The sequence below is a fragment of the Lagopus leucura genome, unplaced genomic scaffold (genome assembly GCF_019238085.1).
Source record: "Lagopus leucura isolate 7727_CA_CO unplaced genomic scaffold, USGS_WTPT01 Super-Scaffold_100002, whole genome shotgun sequence".
NCBI classification, from domain to species: Eukaryota; Metazoa; Chordata; class Aves; order Galliformes; family Phasianidae; genus Lagopus; species Lagopus leucura.
In genome coordinates, this window is record NW_024962263.1 from 862,561 (window position 1) to 872,254 (window position 9,694).

Consider the following 9,694-nt stretch of genomic DNA (forward strand, 5'->3'; position numbering starts at 1 on the left):
TCCTTCCTTCCTTCCTTCCTTCCTTCCTTCCTTCCTTCCTTCCTTCCCATAAGAACTGTAAAGATTACCTCTTCTTGGCACTTTTAAGGCCATATCTACTGTGTCCAGTTTGGACTCTCAAGTACAGGAGAAAAATGAACTTACTAATGTCATTCCAATCCACAAAGAAGATGAAGGAAATGGAGCATCTTTCAGATAAAAGGAGGCTGAGGCAGCCAGAACTGCTTAAGCTGGAGAAATCTTGGGGTGACGATGGTCTTAGCAATGTATATAAAAAACTCATGAAAGGAATTAAGGAGTCAGATTCTTCTCACTTCTCCTCATTGACAGGATGGGAGGCAATAGGCACAAACTAAGACACAGAAGGGTAACTCCAAGCAAAGGAAATGTTTTTACTGTGGTGGCAGTCAAGTGCTGAAGCAGATTAGCCAGAGGCAGTGGGCTCTCCATCCATGGAGACATTCAGAATCAGACTTGACATAGTCTTAAGTAACCTGCTCTAGTTTATCCTGCTACCCTGGTTTCCCTCTCAATTTAACTAGATATCTTGGGCAGTAAGTGGCACAGAAATGTCCTTTAAAGGATTTACAAATCTCTTCTTCCCCAGAGGAAACTGCCTCTAATAAACAATCACAAAAATCTTCTTTTTAAAATTCTGTTTATTTTTTTTTATCAGAGGAGTGACTATACTATTGAAAGATGAATAATAAAAGAAAAAGATGTAAAAATTATAAGAAAAAATCAGCATAGTGTGTATCTCTGGTCAACCGAAGGTGTAAAAACCATCCTAATTATCGTCTCCACAGCTTTGATGTAGAAAAGACCGAAAAAGAACAGGCTTGGTGATGGTTAGCTCATTTTATTTTAGGCTCATTTATTGTAGGCAAATTTAACACAGGTTTTTCATCTATTTTTGAGTTCAGGTTATTTTAATTTGTCCAAATACTTGTTCTTGTAACAAGTTGGCTATTTTTCTTTTTTTTTTCTTCACAAGACATGACTACAAGTAGTGGCTGAGGGGAAATCTGTTGAGGCAGTGCGCTGGAGTTAATAGAAAAATGGGCATAATGCACAGGAATAGCAGGCTAGGAGAATGAGGCTGCTCAACTGTAAAGGAAAACCCATGGCAGTACTAACAGTAACTAATTAGAAAGTACAGAAAATGGTGCTAGAATGAAAGGAGGGATCATTGTCAGACTCCATTACTCTCCGGACAAATTCTTTTAGATATGGAAGGGTTTGATGTTTAATATCAGATTTACTTGTTTGGTATAGTTGACGTTACACTGAATTTTGATATAGAAAAATGTTACAGCAATGTGCTGAAATTCCAACGCAGCCAAAACAGTAACCATTATACACAGCTGATTCCCACTACCTGTATGTTTTGTCATCCAAAATCTGGGAAGAAAACTCTCTAACTCCTATGCAATGTGTTAGAAAGCAGCATTCATTTTTTCCCCATGATACATACCAGGAAATCTGACAAACAAGCATGCCCTCTCAGAGTTCAGATTCTACATTCAAACAGTTGTACACGCACCATTAGCTTAATCAGTGAGACTTTTGGATGACCATCAGCTGTTTTTCCCCAATTTGGCAAATTTCCATTGCTTGTTAGACCAAAATGAGCAACTTCCAAAGCGATATGTTTGAAATTAGAAGATGTCCTTGCACCTGTTGGATACAAAGGACAAAGTAGTCTGTTATGACTCTCGTGCAGAAGAATTAGGAGAAAACAAGGCTTTCACATACTAAGCAAAGTTGAAATTGAAAGTTTTAGATTTAGCAGTCATCGATTCCCTCTGCTAAACTAATATATTGGTCCTTAAACTAATATACTGACACCAATGCCTATTGCTAAACAAACCAGCCCATATCAGTATTTCCCTCTCATGGTGCTGGTCATCCCTAACTGCCAGAAAGGAATGTATAAGTTAAAGCCAGTTCAAACCCACTGCTCTTTTCATTTTGTTGGTTGCTTGGTTTTTATGTCCATTTTAGTCTGAGCCAGATATGCATGCTTGCCTGCTTGGTTCAGGAAAACATTGGTCTTCATTAATTATTTCAAGGAAGGCTATTTATTAAACCTAGTGTCTTACTTGTTCAGCCGAGTACCTAAACAAAGGTTACATTCCAGCCCCCACTGTGTTCATTTCAGCTTACTTTACAAGAATTGGTGGTCATTCTTTCTATTCTTCCCTGGGAAAATTAATTTCTTGATCTTTTCCTCTGAGCTGTCTTCTGTTGTGGAGCTGGCCTTGTCAGTTACACTTGTTTCAGATCAGAGGTCATTTTGTGATGACTTGGAAGATGAGCAATGTTTTCTTATTCCACTGCCTGGATGCTTCAGCTTGTTGTCAACAACAAGGAGGTGCATTTGGAAGAGACATCTTCAAGTATTCACTCACTAAATCTACTTCCATTTTTACAATGGAGGAAATTAATGGGTCAGTGCTTTTGACACATTTAAGCTAGTCACTCATGTTAAACAGGCAAGAAGCAATCATACTGTTCACCAGCAGATTACTCAGAGAAAATTGCATTGTACTCCCTTGAGTAATATTTTTTCCCAGCAACAGGAATGAAGCTAATGAAAATTACTCACCTTATTTTAATTTCTCATCTTTGGATGAGCCTGCTATTCTTCCTGGAGCACGTTCTTCTTTTTAAAAAAAAACAACTCTAAGAAGCTTTGAAAGCCACATCAACAACTGCAACTAATGAAAGCATTCCACAAGGTACACAATCCTACTGATGTATAAAAAAATATGAGAAGTATGAAATGAATCATTCAGGGGCTGTTCTAGGATTCTGCAAACCTAAGTGCTGACAAGAGTTGGCAGCAAGACTGCGGTTAAACTTTAGCTTATTGTTACTAGCAAAGAGATTCCTGGACTCCTGAAATTGGAATCATAGTCAGGATCATAGAAACATATTATGGTTAGCGAGGGGTGGAAAAGAAGCTGGTTGTTAGCCCACTCCTTTTTTAGTTCTCTCTGAAAAAGCAGCAAGAAAACAAAGTCAATTCTTTTAGATCTTACTTCTTTTATGCTTCATCCTAGGCCATCTTCACTTGCTGCTGCAGAAGTAATTTAGACCTACTGCTTTATTCTTATAAGTACTGCATTCAGCCTTGCCTGTGCCATTAAGAAATCTCAACATAGTTCTGAGGCAATTAAATGAGGAAATAGTAGAACTGACATCATAGTTGATCACTTTTTTTAATGTTAACATGTCTTAGGATAAACTGAGAATTATTTTTATTTATTTTTATGACACATGAAATGAACAGATATGCTTCCAGTTTTGCGTAATGCGGGAGAAAATCCCAAGAAAACTTCAGCTTCAGTGGCAACTGTAGAATAGCAGAATGGCTTAGGTTGAAAGGGACCTTAAAAATCATCTAGTTCCCACTGCAGTGGGCAGGGTTGCCAACCACTAAATCAAAGGTTAGATCAAGTTGCATAGGGCCCTATGAAACCTGGCCCTGAATGCCCGCCCAGTGGGTCATCCACAGCTTCTCTGGGAACCAGTTCCAGTCCTTCAACACCCTGAGTAAAGAATTTCTTCTTAACATCTATCTTAAATCTCCCCTCTTTTAATTGAAAACCATTCCCATTAGTTTATAAGCTCCCCTCAAGTACTGGGAGGCCACAATTAGGTCTTCCTTGGGATTGCCCCAACCCTGGCCTTGTTGAACCTCATTCGATTCATGTGGGCCCACTTTTCAAGCCAGTCCAGGTCCTTCTGGATGGCATTCCTTCCTTCTGTTTTATCAGTTGCAGCACACAGGTTGGTGTCATCAGCAAACTTGCTGAGGGTGCACTCAATCCCACTGATAATGTTGAAGAGCACCGGCCCCAGCACAAACCCCATGGGGACACAGCTTGTCACCAGCCTCCACCTGATCTGTAGACCACAACACTCTAGCTGAAACCATCCGAGCAACTATTTATCCACTGAACAGTGCAGCCTTCAAATCCAAACCTCCAATTTAGAGACAAGGATGTGGTGTGTGACCATGTCAAAGGCCTTGCAGAAGGTAGACCATATTAGTTGCCTTTTCTTGGTCCACTGGTGCTGTCACTCCATCACAGAAGGCCACCACATAGGTTAGTCGTGATTTTCCCTTGATTAAGCTGTGCTGGCTCATCCTTCTTGTGCCTTAAAATGTGTTCTAGGAGGTTCTGCTCCATGATCTTCCAGGCACAGACATGAGGCTCACTAGGCTGTGGTTTTCTGGATCTTCCTTTCTCCCTTTCTTGAAAATGGGAGTGATGTTTTCTTTCTTCCAGTCACTGTGGACTCAGCCTGACAGCCCGGAGTTTTCATAAATGTTGGAGAGCATATTAGCAACCACATCAGCCATTTCTTTAAGACCTTGGGATGCGGGTCATCTGGCTCCATAGACTTGTATACACTCAGCCTCGTGAGGTGGGTGGGTCTCTGACCTGCTCTGCTCTCAGTGAGGGGGATTTTGCTCCCCCCGACATAAAGGTTCAGGGATGTGAGAGGTGTGGGAAGCCTGATGGCCAGTGAAGGCTGAGGCCAAGAACTTGTTGAGTTCCTCCGACATTTCCATGCCTATTGTAGCTAGTTCTCCCTCTCTCCTCATTTAAAAGAGGGGACACAATCAATATTTAATCAATATTATTATGTCATTGTGTAAATAAGCAGGCTGAAATTCCGTACGTTGATGTGTTCTTTTTGTTTCAAAACAAGTATGATAGATGGAAATGCAAGTTGATGGAAACAAGTTTGGAGGCTTGGATAATATTATCTGAGAATAAGAAAGGCAAACCATCCTCGTTTCAGGATGGAGAGACCATAACAATCAGCTATCAGGCTCTACTGAGATAAGCTGTGGGGATTGCTTGTATATGTGCAGGTTCCCTTTTCTACCTCTGATTTGATGAACTGGAAGGAGTCTACTGGATTATAAAGGAAAAAAATCCGGAGAGGGTTCATGGAATCCTTCAAGTGGCTATTTTAAATCATAATCCTGTTTGGAAAGATACACAGGTTTTGCTAAACACTTTGTTACTCTCTGAGGAAAAATTATTGATTTTAGAGAAAACTAATGAGGAAAACTGGAAGACAAATGCTAGGGAAGGTCTAGAATGCGTTATGCCTGAAACAGAAGAGGTTATATGAGACAGCTAGAAAGTGGACTGATTTGGGCCCAGAAGGGGAAGAGAATAAAAGTGTGTTTAATACATTGTTCACTGGAAAGTCAACCCCCAGTAGCTGAAAGAAGATGCAGAAAGTTGATGGGGTTTCAGGGATATCAATTCCACAATTGGTTGAAATTGCCTACAGTGTATATGACAATAAGGAAAAACTAGAAAAGAAAAAGAAACAAAAAGATACGCAGAAGAGCAAATAAAATGAAGTCAAGATTCTGACAGCAGATATTGTGCAAGCCATAAACAAAAGATAAAGAGGAACATTTAGAGAAGGATCTTGAGAAATAAAATTACTAACTCTTTTAGTAGATACTGAAGTTGCTTATCCTGTTGTAAGTTGTTGCAAAGGATCTTTAAGTAAGTATTCAATACCAGTAGCTGGGGCCATGAGAAAGCGGGAAGTTAAACATTTTTTTTGCAAAAAATTACATCTGAAATGGGAAATAAGATCTTAACACACGAGTTTTTGTATGTGCCAGAATTCCCTTTACCTCTCATGGGACAGGATTTGTTGAAGAAATTAGGAACTCTAATAACTTCTGATAAGAAAAAGGTATGGATGGGTATGCACCTTGCAGGCACAAGTCAATTACATTCTTTAGAGAGCAAAGATATATAAGTGACTGAAATTCCATTTGAAATTGTGGATGCAGTAGTTCCTTCTGTGTGGGGGCCAGAAAATCCTGGGAAAGTCTGCCAAACTGGTAGAAGAATGGAAATCAGGAGTTTAACAAGTAAAACAAAGACGGTTTACTGTGAAGCTGGAGGCCCATATTGGGCTAGAACCTGTAATTGAGAATTTTGTAAGGTATGGACTATTACAAGAATGCTAGTCTGAATATTATACTCCAGTTCTACCTGTTAGAAAGCTATGTTCTCACCAGTTATCCATTAGTGCAAGATTTGAGAGCTAGTAATCAAATAGTCAAGCGCCTCCTGTAGTAACAAACCCCTACACGTTGTTGACAACTACAGCTAATTTTAATGTTCACAGTTTTAGATTTGAAAGATGCTTTATTTTGCCTGAAAAAGCAGAGCCAGAAATTGTTTCTGAAAGAGGAAGTTCAACAGTGGGACAAAAGACTCATCTACGCTGAATGGTGATTCCCCAAGGATTCAAGTCCACCTCTGCAATGTCTGGTAATGTACTGGCAAGGATTAGAGCAACGGTAAGGATTAGAGCAATGGCAAAGTAGGAACAAGTCAATTACCTTACTAATAGTGTTTTAAATTCTGCATTGCTCTTACCTGTGAATGAGGGAGAAGTGCTGTCTCACAATTATTTGTAAGAAATTGAACAAGTATATTCCAGCTGGCCAGACCTGAGATGTATCCCCCTAATGAGTCTTGACTGGGAGCTGTTTGCTGATGGAAGCAGCTTTGTAGTTATGGAGGAGCAGAAAGCTCTGGATGTGCAATTGTAAGCCTTGAAGAAGAAAAAGAACTAAGATCCTTGCCAGCTAATAGGGATAGAAGCTCTAGTTGAAGCAGTAAGAAGATACACTGTGGAAATTAACATGTTATTTATTGTCAAAAGTATTGCCCAGAGGTGCAGGATTTGTCTTATAAATAATCCTAAAATTCATAGGAGACTATCTTCCTTCCCCTCCTCCACTCCCCCCCACCTTCCCCACCTGCCAACCACCAAGGAGAGGTAAAAAGGGGTTCTGTACCTGGGGAATATCAGCAAGTTGATTTTTCTCAATTACTGACGTGTAATGGGTACAAAAATTTATTGGCTTTGGTTGACACTTTTCCAGGGTGGCCTGAAGCATTCCAGTGCTGAGCCAAGAAAATAAGCAAAGTAATCAATTTTTTATTAAAAGATGTAATTCCAAGATTGGGCATTCCAGAATGTCTCTCATCAGACAGAGGACCTCATTTTGTAGCAGAAATAACCCAAAGAGTTCCTAGTTTTTTGCAAATAAAATGGGATTTACATAGCACGTGGAAACCTCAGTCAAGTTATCAAGTAGAGAGAATTAATCAAACATTACGAAGACAGATTGGAAAATTATGTCCAGAAAGATATTTGAAATGGGTAGAAGTTCTCTCTTTGCCATTGCTGAAAATTCAAATAACCCCTAGACTTAGAGAAGGAAATAGTCCTTTTGAAACCTTGTATGGAAAGCCAGTTATTGGAAATCTGTCTGGAAATGTGTTCAGATGTATGTGGCTGGTGATGAAATACTTACTGAATGCCACTTGCCTTTGGCAAGAATTCTTTCTTCCCTCCATAGGTATGTATAATTAAGAATTCCAGCACCCCTGGATGTGCCTGTACATTGCTTTAAATCCAGGGACCAAGTGTATCTTTGAATCTGACAGTTCTCAAGCAGCAGCTGCCACCCCAGCCAACACCCCAGGTTTGCAGTTCTTTCACATGATATGATTTTTATACCATATAGCAAATCTTTTTGGTCAGTTTAGGTCAGCTGCCTTGTTTCTGTCCTCTCCCAGCAACTTGTGCCCCCCCAGGCCCGCTGTTTGCAGGACAGTACGAGAAGCTGAAAGCCTGAAATATGCTTGGCTCTGTACAGCACTGCGCAGCAACAAGTAAAACACTGGTGTGTTCTCAACATTGTTGTTCTCCTAAAGCCAATACAGAGCATCACACCAGGCACTATGAGGAGAATCAAACCTGCCCCAGCTGAAACCAGGACAGAAGACAACAATTTTTTTTCAATAGCTGCCCAAGGGAGATCAGAAAATAAAGAAAAAGGGTTGTGTTTTTTTTCATTACTTGTTTTTTGTTGCTTTGTTTTTAATTAACTAATGAACTGTTTATTTTGCTCTGTATTGTGACCTGGTAAGATCATTATGTGTTTCTCCATCCCCAGCCAGCTTTACTGCTCCTTTCTACTCATTTTCTCTTGTTTACACAAATACTGCCCCTCCCAAAATGATGGTGGGAATATTTGTACACCCAAGATGTTATCTCAGATGCCTATCTGACTGTTTTCCCAAAATCTAGGATGTGTGCAAAGAGTCAGTATACACACAGAGGCGAGGTATTTATTTTGTTTCTGCACAGAGATGTGTGCTAGCTGATTCATCCACGAAACTAGCACACCTTCTGTGTAGCACAGGATTTATTTTATAGACCAAAGAATGTAAAATCACTTTATCTCTAGGTGTACCAATAACATTTACCTACATGAATGGTTAAATACTCTTGTTTTCATTTGAATTGGCAGCACTTTCTACCATGAGTTCCAGTTTTAGTGATTAATGCTCCAGGCTAATGAAGTTTGCACTAGTATAATCCATTGAACTCTAGTTCATGCAAAGGCAAGCTCCATACACATTTTCTTTCAATGGCCTGGCTGACTTGTTTCCTTCCAATAACACGACCACTGTTTCTGATGAGTGGTTGGAATTAGTAGTGCCTGGAAGTAGGTTGTTGTGGGATCTATGTGGAGAGAATGATACTTTCTAAGATGATTTAAAAGCATACAGATAACTGACTGTTGCTGCCAGGTGTGTTTCCAACATGAAACAGTCAAGATTTCTTTCTTGTTTTCTTTTCCTTCCTTCCTTCCTTCCTTCCTTCCTTCCTTCCTTCCTTCCTTCTGTCTGTCTTTCTGTCTTTCTTTCTAACTCTGTGAAACCATTAGTCTCTTGCACCCATCTCCTGATGCTGTACCTTCACTCATTCAATTGTTTGGGTTTTGTTTACCAGTCATTGACCTCTTTGTTATTATAGCTACTGTTGACATCACTCCTTATCCAAGAGATTAGACCCTGTGTTTTGTTGCATCATTCCAGGGCAGCTCTCCAAGAAAGCTGTCCATTCGTATGTGAAGTATTTGACTTAAGAGCTTTATAGTGAGGCTCTTTTACAGTGACAAAAATCCCTGTAAATGAATGCGGTATTCTCAGAGTAAATACAGTAATTCAGTGGAATAATAAAAAGAATATATTTCCCATCTATTATTTGTAGATGTCAGTTGCTAGGGTGCCTGATATCACAGAGTGTAACCCTGTCCCATAGTTACAATTTGCAAATCTTTGTTGTTCTTGTCAAGAGGTAAGGATTGTACCCTCACCACTTGGCTAGAACTGGCTCTGAAAACTAACACTTGGGAAAGAACAATCTTATGCAGCCCATGCAACCATCATTTCATTAATGAACTGTTAAACCATGAATCACCCACTGGAGGAGTGGACAAGAAAACTGGCCTTATTTTGTTTTATTGACTCTGATTAAGAGAAATATGTCCTTCAGTGTGATAGCTTGCTGGTGTAGGCACAATGCATTTGTAGGAAAGGGAAGATTTACTTTTCAGTACAAATCTGTCTACTTGCCTTAAAAGAAAAATATTGATTTAATTTCATTGCCTTCATCTGCACTTGCAGATTCTGGAAGCCTCTCTTCTGCCAGCTAACTCAAACATTCATTCAATACTGATTAGCCAGTGTCAAAATGTATTCCATCAGAGGAAGAAACAGAGAAAAAAGGAAGGAAGGAAGGAAGGAAGGAAGGAAGGAAGGAAGGAAGGAAG